Genomic DNA, 15953 nt, shown 5'->3' on the forward strand with positions numbered 1-15953 from the left:
AACTAGATGGACCTGATATACTGATGTTGACTGAAACTCAGATCAATAGAATTCAAAAAGCTAAAAGTTTGAATAAAGGTGTGGACATCAAAATCAGTAAAACGCAGATCGGTAAAGTTGTTCAAGAAGGTGGGAGTTTTTTTTCATCACTTGCCAGTATGGGTGCAAAACTATTACCTAAAGCAATGAATTTGGTTACAAAAGCTATACCTGCACTAGCAACAGGTGCTACAACAAGTTTGGGAAATTTTGCAATGGATAAAATTCTCGGCTCTGGACAGGTAGGAGGTTTCCTCGTTCCAAATTCTAAAATTCAACAACTTATTGATCATAAACATTTATTGACAGTTAAACAGAAAAAAGACATATTGAATGCTCTTCAGTCTGGGGGAGAGTTAATGATAAAACCGACAGTGAAGCAACGTGGGGGTTTTCTCGGAACTTTATTGGCTTCTATCGGTGTTCCACTACTCTTGAACGCTTTGACCGGCAAAGGTCTTCAAAACAGAAAAGCTAGCGGTAAAGGTGGTGGTATGCAAAATAGACCGTATATACCTTATTATCCACCTCTAGCTCCACCAGTACCAACGATCGGTATGGGTACAAAACAAAAAAAAAAACACGGGCAAAGGATTGTTGCTCGGAAAAAACTCCCCATTCAACGGAATCCAACTTGTCGGCGCAATTCTGTAAACAAACCACAGTTTGAGATTAAACCGATTTCAAATTTTGACATTTTGAAGTGGATCGATTACCTAAAGATACCACAATTCAAAGGTGTCATCTCAAGAGACCAAATACAAGCGTGCACCGAAGGTGGTTATTACATCGCTAATTTAAATGACTCAAACTAATCTGGTTCGCAGTGTAATAAACATTAAACTAAAAACCATTGAAGATTTTGACAGTTTGGGGTTAAATGCTCCACAAGAATTGTATTATTTGTCAGACTGTTATTCGATACAACAGCACACAATATCAAGATCTAATGACTGTGTTATGTGGATATTATTGCCTGTATTTTGTGAATGAATCATACAAGGTAAAATCATATTATGATGTGGCAAAACCTTTCTCACATACCGATACGAAATGTAATGAACGATTCATAATCAATTATTTCAAAAGAAAATTATCAAAAATACAAGTAAAATGGGGTTTTCTGATGGTTACCATAATAAATACAAAACGGGAACTACATCATCAGGTGCACCAGGTCCGCAGGGTCCACCAGGTGAAGGATTCAAAAAAACTTCTGACTGATCCACAGGATTCTTGTACAAAAGCTTACACTGACAGTCACGTTCATACAGATGACAGGTGCGCTACACAGGCAAGACAACAAAAATTGTCAATGTAGCTGATCCAACAAACAACAAAGATGTGGTAAATCTACAAAAACTCAATTCTGAATTATCAAGTAAAGTTGATACATCCACTTTTACCACAGAGTTGAGGAAAAAGGCTGACTCAACAAGCGAAATGATAATACAATCGATGGCGCTATATCTTTCAACGGTCATCTTCCAAATAGAGACAGACAGATCGTTAATCTTGGTGCACCACTAGCTGATGATAATGCAGCGAATAAAAAATATGTTGACAATCAAGTTGCCACCAAGCCAAATACAGGTCTTGTTGTTTTGCGTGATGGAAGTCAAGCAATGACTGGTAACTTTGATCTCAATTTCAAGGCAATTAACTCAGCAGCACCTACAGCTGGCACTGATCTTTGCAACAAAACATATATCGACAGCGAATTAGCCAAGAAACATGATGTTGGAAGTGTTGATCTGAGTAATTATATTGATAGAACAAAAGGTGGAAATATTGAAAAGGTCTTGAATTTTACAAGTTCACATGGAGGGCAAAGACAAATAAGAGGTATTTCAGATCAACCATTAAACGGTACGGCTGTTGTTAATTCGAATAAGTTAAACACTGAACTGAAAAAAAGGCTGATGCGGACGTAATGATAAATGGATTGAGTGCAAAACTTGAAACAACCACATTCAACACAGAGATAGCAGAAAAGCCTAAAACTAGCGCGGTGATGCTTTTGGATGGAAGCCAGTCCATGACTGCAAACCTTGATCTTGGTAATCAAAAAGCAATCAACTTAGCAGCGCCATCAGCCAGTACAGACTTGTGCAACAAAACATTTGTCGACGGTGAATTACAAAAGACCAAAACAAACCTTGAAAAACATATCAACGACCATCTCGCTCACAGTATTATCACTTATTTGAACAACGATCTCGATTATGTTATGAATGGTATTATTGGCAATGAATTTAGTGATAAAGATGATATCACTGGTAAATCAATGTCAAACAAAGACTTTCATAAATTCTATAAGAAGGTGAAACCATTTGAACTTAATCTTGATTCATCAAAAGGTTATTATTCAAGTAGATTTGGAGTAAACATGTACAGCGCAGCAAAATCAGAATACACAGCCGTGCGTGAAATGTGGTGGGAATCCAATAAAGTTGATACCAATTCAGTAACTCTATCTGTCACAAGCTCTGTTGAGACAATTTCAAGGCAGCGCAGCAATCGATTTTCAAATCATATAGTAAGCCTCATACACATGACAAAATGGAGTGACACAACACCAAATTATCTTATGTTTGACATTGTAAAGAAATTAAAACAAAACATTTCAAAATATGATCAGAAACTACCAGTTTGGGTTGTGGTTTACGGCAGCAAGGGATATCACAATAGTTTACTTGAGGATGTTTGGGATAGATGGTATTCGTTTTATGACAGCAAAATGTACATTTATCCACAAATGATTTTAACGAAAGATCCACAGGAAACTAGAAATACGACGAAAAAGAAATAAGTCGATGATATCAAAACATCTTTACAAACAAAAATCAATGCAAGAGCAACTAAAACAGCGCTAACGAATGCGACAAAAAAGATTTGGTATCGAGGCAGCCTTGCTCATGGCAATAGTTCTAGAGTAAAATTTTATATTAATTGAGCATCAGATCATACAACAAATGTAAAACAGAGTAATAACGCTGATTTTACAGTTAATGGTTCCGATAACACAAAACTCATAATCACAACCGCCGGTCTGTACCAACTCACATTTATAGATGGTATCAAGTTTAAGCATTTGTCACGTCTCAAGTGTATCTTGAACAAGCATTTTGTGAACACAACAAATGGAATACTTGTTCAATTACCCAACATACACGACTCTTGGGAAACAAACACTGTTTCCGTCGTGTAATATTTCCAAGCCAACACATCGCTCACTATAGAGGCATATAATCATAGTGGTTCTGTTCTTCTCGACGGTTTGAATTATAGTTATTTGATGATAGTGAAACAAGATTGAACAAAAATCAAGATTTTATTATGCGAACACATAATAAAATGAAATTAAAAAGAAAACGAAGTATTTTTGGATTCAATCATTTTGACACATCGCTTGATAAAGAAACCATTTCAGAGATCAAAGACCTTTACAAATTTTATCACAAGAAATATTGGTGTTTCAGAAAGACATTCATTCGTCTCAAACGGATAAATTTATTTTTCAAGCTGGGTCGTTCAGCACTCACTGTGGCCGGTACAATTGTGAGTGGAATAACACTCAACCCAATTCCTCTCAGTGTTATAACCGGTTCAGGATTGATTTTGAAAACATTCACCGAACACAAAAACTTAACCGAAAAATCGAAATGTGCAAATACGCTTTCACAACATACCAGAAAGTATTGACTGACCTTCGATCATGCTTGAGAGGAAAAAAATTCGAACACGATGCTTTTGTCAACGAGATAAAAATAATCGATGATACAATAATTGACCTTTGTCCAACCATTAGCACTCACGTGGAAAAACAATACAAGGAAAAGTTCGATCAAGGTGAAACTTGAACATTGTCTTTCACGTTGAAATAACCAAAAGCACTTACAAACGATTTTTTCTTTTCACGGTTCATGAAAAGAAAACGACTGTTGAATAAAATTTATTCTTCTCCTTCATCTTCGCTTTCTTCAACTGTGACTAATGCTTCTCTGGGTTTTAGGGGTTTGACAAAAACATCATTCACTTTCATTTGAATTGAGACGCTGGTATCGCTTATGTAAATTGATTCAATAATCAATGCCATTCTTACTTTGCAATATTGGTTGATGTAATCAAACGGATTGTCATTTAGAATACCCTTTGATCTGAAAAGCGAAACGATCTTTTTCATCTTTTGGAGTGAATCAGTTTGGTATATAGAATTGGAGATTTCGATTCTTTCTCATGCAGAATATTACTCAAAGCTTCTGACACATCAGCTTCAAAATTTTCTTCGAGATATTCGTGACAGATATTTTGCAAACGTGTCAAACTATCATAAAAGCTTCGCTGTTCTGGTGTTGGTTCACCTTCGGTTCCCCACAAACAAACAGGAAGGGTGTTACCTTCAACAGTGTTGTTTTCACCAACCATTCTCTCTTGTACACCGAAGCTGAAGAGAAAAGGGGTTTCAATCACTAAAGGACCAGGTTTACCATCAGTGGATTGTTTCACCTCGATTTTAATCCTTTCGTGATTATGTTGGTTAACCACTGCTTTGTGGAAAATTATAGTTTCTTTGTTGAGCTTTTCAAGACCTGTAAGTTGCATAGTGTTTATCTAGATTTTCATTTTCTTTAAGTCATTTTTTTTAGCTTCCTAGCTTCCTAGCTTTTTAGCTTCCTAGCTTATTAGCTTTTTTAGCTTTCTAGCTTTCTAGCTTCCTAGCCTCCTAGCTTTTTAGCTTCTTAGCTTCCTAGCTTTTTAGCTTCCTAGCTTCCTAGCTTTTTTAGCTTCCTAGCTTCCTAGCTTTTTAGCTTCCTAGCTTTTTAGCTTCCTCGCTTTTTAGCTTGCTAGCTTCCTAGCTTCCTAGCTTCTTAGCTTTCTAGCTTTTTTAGCTTCCTAGCTTCCTAGCTTTTTAGCTTCCTAGCTTTTTAGCTTTTTAGCCTTTCTCGAGGTGAATAAAATGAAAGATAATAATAAATGGTGAAATTTATCAATTTTGATACTCATGCGAATGAAAAACCTAAACGAAGATTGAATGATTTTTTGGACGAAGACTATAGAATGCTTATAGTAGGGGCGAGTGGGTGGAAAAACAAACACTGTTATGAATATGTCGAGACTGCCTTTGGTTGTCTACGATAAAATATATCTGTACACACTCAACCCTCACCAAGATAAAATAGAAAAGTTTATGGATAATATTTCACAGAAAGTCGGTTACGACATATTAGAAATTATGGAGCCAGATGATATCATGGATACATCAGAGTATCCGATGGGAAATAGAAAGGTTGTCATCTTTGACGATCTCGTCAATGCACCCACAAAAATGCAATCTAAGATTGCAAACCATTTTACCGATGGGTGACCACCAAATTTTACCGATCTATCTGACTCAGTCGTATTATCACACACCACAAAAATCAGGTTGAACTGCTCACATATGATACTTTTCACTCTTCCAACAAAAAACCATTGTAATCTTATTGGTAAAGAAAACATAATCGACCCAAATTTATTTTTAAAATTTGGTCCATATGAATTTTTGTTTCTCGACAAAGAAAAGAAAACGGTTAAGAAAAATTTCGATGAAAAAATATAAACTACAATAGTAAAATGGAATCGTATTGTGTGAAACAGAAAAAACAAACTGAGTGTCAGCGGAAGTGAAAGATATGAACGTGCAAAGAATGAACGATTGATGATAAAATGCAAATGTTCTGAGTGTGGCACTACAAAGTCAAAATTTGTGAAAGAAACCGGTGGTAGCGGTAGTGGTAAAAAAAAGCTCACAAATAAAAGATGGAGGAGCATTATTTGATGTAGGAAATAGCCATTCAATTGGTGAAGCGGCTTTGAAAGGATTAGGAAACAGTGGGGTTTATCTTGCTCGTCAAGGTGCTGCTAAAGCTGTCAAATCAGACTTTGTCAAGAGCAAAATCAAACAGACAGCAAGTAAATATCTTGACCAGGTTCTTGATAGTTTTGCAAATGATTTAAGTAAAAAGTTAAGTGGAGTGACAATAGCACCCATTGATTATTCACAATGGTATCCAATGGAAATGTATGCTCCTGGTGGGGTTAATGACCCAACAAATCCGCTTTACACCGGTTATGGAATCGACATTCACAAAATCATCACGGGTGAAATTGAATACACACCTGCACATTTCTTATCAAATGAGGAAACAAATTATCAAGCGACTAACCTAGATGAACTCTATGATAAGATGACAGGTAAAATCATTGAGAGTTTATCAAACTATCAAATGCGTGGTAGTAACTGGGCATTTGATGTAATTGAGGGATTCGAAATCCATACAGTAATGAATGACCCTTTAGGTGGTTCATCTTACATTCCACTTCCTGAAGTTCTCGCAAATAAAATGGCGATTACTAAAATGAAAAACAATGACCAAGAATATTTCAAGTGGTGTGTGACGCGTTCGTTACATCCTGTGACAAGTCATCCTGAACGAATCGCAAAAATATTGAGAAAGCAGAGTGAAAAGTTATGCTTTAACGGATTGAAGTTCCCGTTATCGTTACGTGATATTGATAAATTTGAAAAGTTGAACCCTACTCTGCGTGTAAATGCACGTGGATCTGAAAGCAAGATTTATCCCTCGAGAGTAAGCGAGAATAAAACCTTGGCTTTGCAAGAGATTAATCTGTTGTTGATATCTGACGATGACAAAAGCCATTATTGTCTCATCAATGACATGAGTAGGCTGTTGTCTTCTCAGAAATCAAATAAAAACAAAAATTTTTTCTGCCTACGATGCTTGAATTGTTTTGGAAGACAAGACTTGCTGGACAAACATAAGAGTATTGTAAAGACAATGAGACGGTAAAAATTACTATGCCAAATGAAGCTTCGTTCCTCTATTTTAAACATAATCACAAAAAGATAGACACGCCTTTCGTAATCTATGCCGATTTTGAGTCTTTGATAAAACCGATTGACACAGCTCAACCCAATCCTGGAAATAGTTATACAAATAATCTTCAAAGTCATAAGCCCTCGAGTTTTTGTTACAACGTTCGTTGATCGTTTGATGAAAAATATTCCAAACAAATTAGTTAATAATAATAATAATAATAACAATAATAATAATAATAATAATAATCGACTTTATTTAAAGAGGGTAGACACATAACAACTTGCGCTGACAAACCAGTGGCCCTCAAAACTAAAGTTAGTAAGTAATACATTCTAAGCCAATTCTAGTTACACAGCAACCTCTAAAGATGAAGACAAATATTTGTTAAAGCGCTTGAAAAAGAGGTGAAAGATATCTATGAGTTATTAAAAAGATATGAAAATGTCAAAGACATGATTATCTCAAAAAAAGAAATGAATGAGTATGAAAAATCCACGACTTGTTGGATTTGTGGTGGGCGATTCAGCAATGGTGACATGAAAGTTCGAGATCATTGTCATTTCTCTGGAAAATTTAGAGGTGCAACACATCAATCATGCAACCTCAAATGCAGAGTTTCAAAATTTGTACCCGTTTTCTTTCACAACATGAGTGGTTATGACGCTCATCTCTTCATCAAATCTCTCGCTGAGACATGGGGAAAGATCGATTGTATTGCCAGCAATGAAGAAAAATACATTAGTTTCTCAAAGCAAGTAAAGGTTGATACAAGAGTCGATGAAAAAGGTGAAGAAAAACATGTGACATTTGCATTGCGCTTTGTTGACAGCTTGAAGTTTATGGCTTCAAGTCTTAAACAACTAGTTTCCAATCTGGTATCAGATTCAAAGAATAGATTCAACACAATGCAAAAGTATTACAAAGGCAAAAAACTTGATCTTTTGCTGACGAAAGGAGTTTATCCTTATGAATATATGGATATACTTGATAAGCTACATGAAACCGAATTACCACTGAGAAGCGCTTTTTTCTCTTCACTTTATGGAGAATGTACTTCTGAAGAAAATTAAGAACATGCAAAAGAGGTGTGGAGAGTTTTTGGTTGCAAAACACTGAGAGATTATCATAATCTATACAACGAAGCAGATGTGTTGTTTATGTGTGATGTCTTTGAAAATTTTAGTGATGTTTGTAGAAAAAACTATGTTCTCGACCCAGCTTGGTATTATACTGCGCCTGGGTTGGCTTGGGATGCATGTTTAAAAAAGACAGGAGTGAGACTTGTACTCCTGTCTGACCCAGACATGTTGTTGATGATTGAAAAGGAAACTCGTGGTGGGATTTCAATGATTTCAAATCGATATGGTCGAGCAAATAAATATATGGGTGAAAAATTTGACAAAAATGAATCATCCAAATTCATATCATATCTTGACGCAAATAATCTCTATGGTTGGGCAATGGCAAAGAAACTTCCAACACATGGCTTTGTGTGGATGGATGAATGTGAATTGAAAAATTGCCAAAATTATTCGTGTTTTTTAGAGGTTGATTTGTTGTATCCAGAAGAATTGCATGACTTGCACAATAATTATTCATTGGCTCCTGAGAGAAAAAAGATTAACAATGTGGAGAAGATGACTCCCAACTTGAACGACAAAGAAAAATATATTCTTCATTGAGAAAATCTCAAGTTGTATCTTCAGTTGGGGATGAAACTTACAAAGATTCATAGAGGGATAAAATTTCAAGAGAGTGATTGGATAAAAGAATATATCGACTTGAATACCAGATTGCGCTCAAAAGCTAAGAATGAATTTGAAAAAGATTTTTTCAAGTTGATGAATAACTCAGCCTTTGGAAAGACCATGGAGAATCTGAGAAATCGGATTGACTTGCGATTGGTGAACAATGAGAAGAGTGCAAAGAAGTTGGCAGCAAAACCAAATTTCAAGAATTGTACCATCTTTTCTGAGAATTTGGTGGCGATGAACATGAAAAAGACTGAGATAATATTTGACAAGCCTGTTTATCTTGGGATGAGCATTCTGGATTTGAGCAAGACATTGATGTATGATTTTCATTATAATTACATCAAACCTAAATACGGTGAAAGAGCCAAACTTCTTTTTACTGATGCTGACAGTCTCTGTTATGAGATTGAGACTGATGATTTCTTCAAAGACATTGCTTCTGATGTAAAGACAATGTTTGACAGAGTAACTTTTCTGAAAATCATCCTTCTGGAATAAAAACTGGACAAAATAAGAAAGTCATCGGGATGTTTAAAATTGAGACTGGTGAATCAATAATCCTAGAGTTTGTGGGGTTAAGAGCAAAGTTGTATAGTTATAAATTGTTTGAAGGCGATGAAAGCAAGAAATGCAAAGGTGAGAAAAAAATCCTTGTGAAGATTACTCATGATGTTTTCAAAGAAAGAACAGCTTCGAAAGATGCATGTCATTCGAAGTCATAAGCATGAAATTTTTACACAAGAGATAAATAGAGTCGCTTTGTCGGCGAATGATGATAAACGTGTTATAATAGATGATGGAATTCACACATTGGCTTATGGGCATTACTCTTTGAGTAAATAAAAGTAGACACCCTTGAAATTTTCAACTCATGAGTCGTGAGTTGAAAAACTTTTGATGTAAAGGACAAAATCGTTAAATTAACGTAGATCTTCGATAATTTAACGATTTTGTCCCAGACTCCTGAGCACTCATGAGCGTGAGTAAACTGATTTGCCAGTAAATTAACGTAGATGTTCGATAATTTAACGATTTTGTCCCAGAACCCGCCTTTCTACACTACTAGTCAAGTACTCAGTTAAGTAGACTGACTGACTAGTCAGTCAGCAAAACAGTCAGTCAATCACATAGTCAACAAGTCAGTCAGTCAGTCAGTTACCGATAAGTCGGTCAGTAACAAGTCAGTCACCTAGTTAGTTAACCAGTCAGTTAGCTACTCAGCCACCAAGTCAGTTAGTAGTCAGTCAGCCAGCCAGTCAGTCAACCAGTCAGTCAACCAGTCAGTCAAACAGTCAGTCAACCAATCAGTCTACCAGTCAGTCAACAAGTCAGTCGACCAGTCAGTCAACTAGTCAGTCAACCAGTCAGTCAGGAAAACAGTCAGTCAACCACTTAGTCAAAATGTCAGTCAGTCAGTCAGTCACCAGTAAGTTGGTCAGTAACAAGCCAGTCACCTTGTCTATTAAACAGTCAATTAGCTACTCAGCCACCACGTCAGTGGGCACGTCAGTCCACCTACAGTCAACTATTTAGTAAGCGAATCAGTCAGCAAAACAGAAAGTCCGTAGTAAAGTCAGACAGCCAGTCAGTCAAATGGTCAGTCAACCTGTCAATCAACCAGTAGGTCAACATATCGGTGAGCTACTCAGTCAGTCAGGTTGTCAGTCAACCATTTAGTCAGCCACTAAGAGGCAACTTCGTCATTTGAGCAAAGTTAATGATCCTAACGATGGGTTTTTTTCCCACCGGGTTCTCAAAATAAACAAGTCATTCTTGATTCTTGTTAGGCGAAATATTTTTGTTATTTAAGAAATCCCTTATGAGCCAACTTGTGCGGCCAAGATGGCTAGATATTTACCTCGTTCATTTTTCGTGTTATGTACCCCGACTTCGTTTAGTTCCAAATATACCCAAAAAAGAACTCGGCCAATATCCAGCCATCTTAACTTTCCGCTTGGTCGATTACGCATATTTCTGATGGGATCATGGTCTTGTAGTAAAGTAGGCTTAATCTGCAAAGCGTAAACCTAAAGTGCTTAGTCAGACCGCAAAACATATGATATCGTTCGTTTTGCTTTGTTGCCAAACAAAACGCCAAAACAGGGTCATGAAACGAACACCTATCTACTTGATGTATTTGGGCACCCGGCAAAGCGTTCAGGTGAAAAAGGTATTTGTTCTGTAGTTTAACCCAACTTTTTATACAATACGAAGACCTAATCAATAAGGTCCATTTCAACGTCACTCAAAGCGTTGCGAGTGACATCATGTATTTCGTGGCCTGGAAAAGCGTTTAGGCGAACGTACTTGTTTCGTAGTTTAATCCCAGCTTTTTCTGCAGACAAGGACCCTATCAATAACGTGTATTTCAACATCTCACAAAGTGTAGCGTGCGATGTTTCCGTTGTGAGTGTTAGGTCATCGGTCTCTGGTTGGTGTTCGGTCTTGCCTTAGTTAACAGTAAAAATATTTAATTACAGCGATAACGATTAGAGGGCGAGGAGACCCAAGAAGCCACCGGACTTATGGGAGAGCCACCTCACTTACAATAATAAATCAAGTAAAGAAAAACTGCTGCGAATGTGCGGCTTGGCCAATTCAGTGATTATTTACGTAAAAACTCTTGCAATTTCGTCTTTAAGCTAAGAAAGTTTGACGAACGAATGACTGAAATAGGGAGAGAGTTCCAAATTGCTTGAGATTTGTACGGCATAAATGCGTTCGATAATTACTGGCTTTTCTGGTACCAGAGTTGTGAATTTGGCTATCCCTTACAAAAAGATTGAGAAGCAATGGGGGCAATAAGTTTTTTTAATAAAACATAAATTTGGTGATTTCAAACGTATTGACTTGGAAAATATCTAAAACTCCTAGTTTGGAGAATAAAGGAGCAGAATGGGCTCGATGGTCTGAGTTGGAGATAGCCCGCACAGCTCGCTTTTGCAAATAATAAACTCTATTTAAGTTAGATACGTATGTGGATGACCAGGCGGTGTTACAGTAGACGATGTAAGGATAAACTAAGGTGTAGTACAAAGTGAGTTTGGTTGTAGAAGATAGGGAAAAGCGAGATCTAAGTATAATACCTATTGATTTAGCGATTTGTTTACATACATAGCTGATATGGTGTTTCCAGGTGAGATGATCGTCAATATAGACTCCAAGGAATTTAGTTACATTAGATTGTTGTAGGGGTTTACCTACAAGAGAGAGAGAGAGAAATGCTGGAGTTAAATTTCTGCTGTCTGAGTTTTAAAATGACGTAGTTAGTTTTGTTTATATTAACTGAAAGCTATTACATTTTAGCCAAACGTCAATATTTTGGAGTTCATCATTAAGTACGGATTCCAAGCCATTTAGGTTTGAGTGAGAATAAAAGATACTAGTGTCATCAGCGAAAAGTAGAGGGTCTGTTAATTCAGAGGTATTAGGGAGGTCATTAATGTATAGGATAAACAATAGTGGGCCTAAAATCGAACCTTGAGGGACACCACACTTGATGGTTTGCATTAGAGAGCAAGCTTGATTGAATTGGACAAGTTGCTAGCGGAAAGAAAAGTCATGAATCGACTTGTATGAAATCGACTCTCAGTTTGTATTGAAACCACCTAACTTCACTACGACTTTGTGGTTGATTAAAATTCGATCAAGTTCCGCCTACGTTATCATGATCTTAGCAGTTAGACAATAAGACCGCTCCATCCGAAATCAAGCTGATTTACCGAGCCGGCCTACACACCCGCGATACAGATCTTTCAAATGGTACTGATTCTCATGGCCACCAATACCTGTCAAACTATGTGAGGGTGTAATCAATACTCCAACAAAACTTGACGCTATTCCTTTAACACTCTCGTGACTGGCAATCGTGCCGCGGAGGAGGAGGAGGAGGAAGAAACGCCCGATGACAAAATTCCGAGGCATGAGGATATAGCCATTGAGATATAGTTGAGACAATTACGAAATCATTATTCCTCCATGTGAGTCGGGTCCTTTTATTCAGGCTAATCAACGAGCCTTAAATACTCTGATTTTTCAAATATTTCATCATAATTATATCCTTTTTGAGCTTAAGAGAGTGTTTAAAGGTTGAATAATACGTATTTCTACTTGAAACGTACGATGCTTTATGTTTTTAAACAATTTCGCCTCATTTTATGTCAGAGTAGTCGTTCCTAAATATCCAAGATGGCGAAAGCATGATGGCAGATGCACGATGGCGTGCGGATATCAATCAAGATATCTCGTCTTTTAGGCGATAGCATCTAACTTAACTATTGTCTATGAATCTGTTATTATTTTCTTCTTCCATTTGGCGAAAATTTTGCGAGAAAAGATATGAAACAAAAATATTTCAGAATTTTACGCTTCTCCTAAGTACATTTTAGCGTTGCTATGGAAAAAAAATCGTTGAAACGTAACTTTAAAACTCGTCTGGAAGAAACCTCTATCATTTTTATACAAAAAGAAACACCATTAAAGAAAGGTTAACGCGCTTCAAATGAATAGAGTCAGGCAGTTGTCGTTTGTTTTCTGTCAATTCTGTAGACAGCAGTGACGTCACTTGATCCCGTGATAACACCTGCTCAGCTACTCATTGGATACTGCTATCATACATAATATTAAACTTGATTGTAATTGTAGTTTTCAAAATGTGTGATAGCATTTGTCCCCCAAGTAGTACTGAAGTGCCATTTTTTGGGCCCTGGCCCATGCACTAAATACCGATGCTAAGGCCGAAATAGATTTCATTTTAGGTCGAGCGCCAATTCCTAACACACCTTCCAGCAATCGGACTAAACCACCTGTTCCGTGCATCGCTGTTCCTTAGGCGTTGGATGAAGGAGAGGGTCACAAAGATGCCGTGCCTTCTAGAAGAGTTATCCAGCCATGCTAATGGAAAAACGTGCAGCCCTTATCACAGGGTCATTTAGGTGGTTGAACACAGTTTTTGATACCTGTGTTTCTTTCACCATTTTCTCTAAAACCCTTGATCGCTCAGTCACCAAAACTGGCAACCAGCAAGTTAACAACAAACTTTGTTTTTTTTATTGTTAAGCTGACGTATGTGTCGTTGCCATGGCGACATGAATAAATATAAACAGGCCTTTAAAATCGGTTATGTTTATTTGTAGAAAATCTAGTCATTAGATTTTCTTTAGAATTTGCATGCAACGAGCTTGTAACGATACTCACATTTTACTACCAATTTAACAGAGAGATCTTTAATTATCCCTTGTTGAAGGTTCACTCGATTATCTAGAATTTCCTTTGTTAAAAATCAAATTTTTTTCAATGCTCCAGTTACTTATTTCCTAAAGTATTTGCGTGCCAAATTTCGTGAAATTCTAATGAGTGGTTCTCAAGAAATAGGCATATTTCCGAGAAAGCAATTTTCCATTCAGTCGCAATTTTTTTACTTACTACGCATGCGTTGCATTTAACTGGGTTCTTTCGGTAACGACGGAAAAGCTGAGAATTGTTGGGTTCTTTGCACCGACAACTTTTCTAACATGTCTTTGTAACAAAAGATTAAAGTCGTCAATACACTGCGCCAACTATTGAGAAAAATAGCACAGATAGTGTGGATACGTGTTGAGTAAATGAGATGACCGCTCTATTGACGGTATGTTTGATTTTCGCAATCCTTGAGCGCCCGCTGAATTGCATCAGCAAAAGCGCACGAATACTGTGTTCGGCCACCTTAAACAGGTGTAACTGGAGTATCAGAAAAATTTGATTTTTAACAAAGGAAATTCTAGATAATCGAGTGAACCTTCAACAAGGGATAATTAAAAATCTTTGTTAAATTGTTAGCAAAATGGTGTTAACTTGTGAGTATCGTTACAAGCTCGTTGCATGCAAATTATAAAGAACATCTAAAGACTAGAATTTCTACAAATAAACAAAACCGAAATTAAACGCCTGTTTATATTTATTCATGTCGCCATGGCAACGGCACACACGTCAGCTTAACTATAAAAAGACAAAGTTTGTGTTGTTAACTTGCTGCCAGTTTTGGCGACCCAGCGGCAATTTTGAGAACAATTGCATCTTTTGCTACAACATTTTTGAGAACAATGCCTTAAGGAGTTTTTGAGAACAGTTTTCTAGCTAACCTTTTTTTCAGGTTTTCGTCGTTAGAAATTATCATTTCGAGGAAGTTTTCCAAATCAGAGTTAGTACTAACTCTGTCCAAATGTCGCAAAGCGACGGTCTAGACAAACTGCCAAAATGGCACGCCACGTTCTTCCGGATTTTCTTTAAACTTGTGGTCTGCTTACAGAGACTTAATGTTGCAGCCTTCTTAATTACAGAGGCTGTGCAAAGGAAGACAAATACGCAGTTGCCGCAAAGAGTGATTTCTGACTGACCAAGCGCGAGTGCCGTACTGAGGATAATTGGCCCGAAATCGTGGTAGTGTGGAGCGAGCGCAGCGAGGTCCGTAAAAAAACGACCGAGGACCAATATTTCCCTGAACAGCTTAAGCAAGCGATGTCATTAAGTATTCTATCGTGGCGTTTGGGAAAACTTCTCTACTTTTAATTTTTCGGATTTTGGGAGCAAAAATATACAGCTCATGAACCGCTTCCGAGGAAATGGTCCCTCTGACAAAATCCAGACCAAGTAAGAATGCTCGGATTTACCTCACGATTGCCCTGCCATATAGTACATTGTTATAGCCTTCAAGCTTGAGGTATTTTCATCAATAGTTTATTTTCTCGCTGAGCTTTTTTGTTTGAAAATACCTGTCCTTGCAACTTTCTACCTCGTGCTTGCGTTTTTCTACCAGAAATTCACTGTAGAGAAATAGATGATCAAAAGCTTGTTGTTGTCTTCTTTTTTTAAACGTGTGGTCCTTAACTCAATTGAATTAGTTTTGCTTAGCGTACTAATTGACATTCCTGTTTTTACATTTTGACGTTCTGAAGGTGTTGAATCGGTGTCAGTGGCTAATGCTAACTTTCTCTATGGCTACTTTATTTTTACGTCTCACGATTAAAATTTGTCAATTTTTAAGCCTAGCGACTAATTTTGGCCGTTTTGCGGCTAACAGTTAACCCCAGTGAGACCCACTAAAATCTGGCACCTGGGCAGGGCATTTGAACATGCTTTTGGCTCAGGAAGGCCGGAACCAATCTTTAAAAGTTAAAATTACTGAGGGGAGGCGATGTTGAAGCTTTGAATTGATCGTCGCACCACTTTTTTCTTCTACTGAGCATAATACTTTCAGTATCCCTCCGTCAAACGTTGTCATCTGTTTGATAATCACCGA

At 37.1% G+C, this 15953-nt stretch overlaps 1 pseudogene; it reads left to right on the plus strand.

Annotated features, from left to right (window-relative positions):
• Positions 1-1469: 1469 nt before the first annotated feature.
• Positions 1470-3359, plus strand: LOC148720153 (uncharacterized; annotated as a pseudogene).
• Positions 3360-15953: the final 12594 nt, after the last annotated feature.

The sequence above is a fragment of the Stylophora pistillata genome, chromosome 11 (genome assembly GCF_964205215.1).
Source record: "Stylophora pistillata chromosome 11, jaStyPist1.2, whole genome shotgun sequence".
Taxonomy (NCBI): domain Eukaryota; kingdom Metazoa; phylum Cnidaria; class Anthozoa; order Scleractinia; family Pocilloporidae; genus Stylophora; species Stylophora pistillata.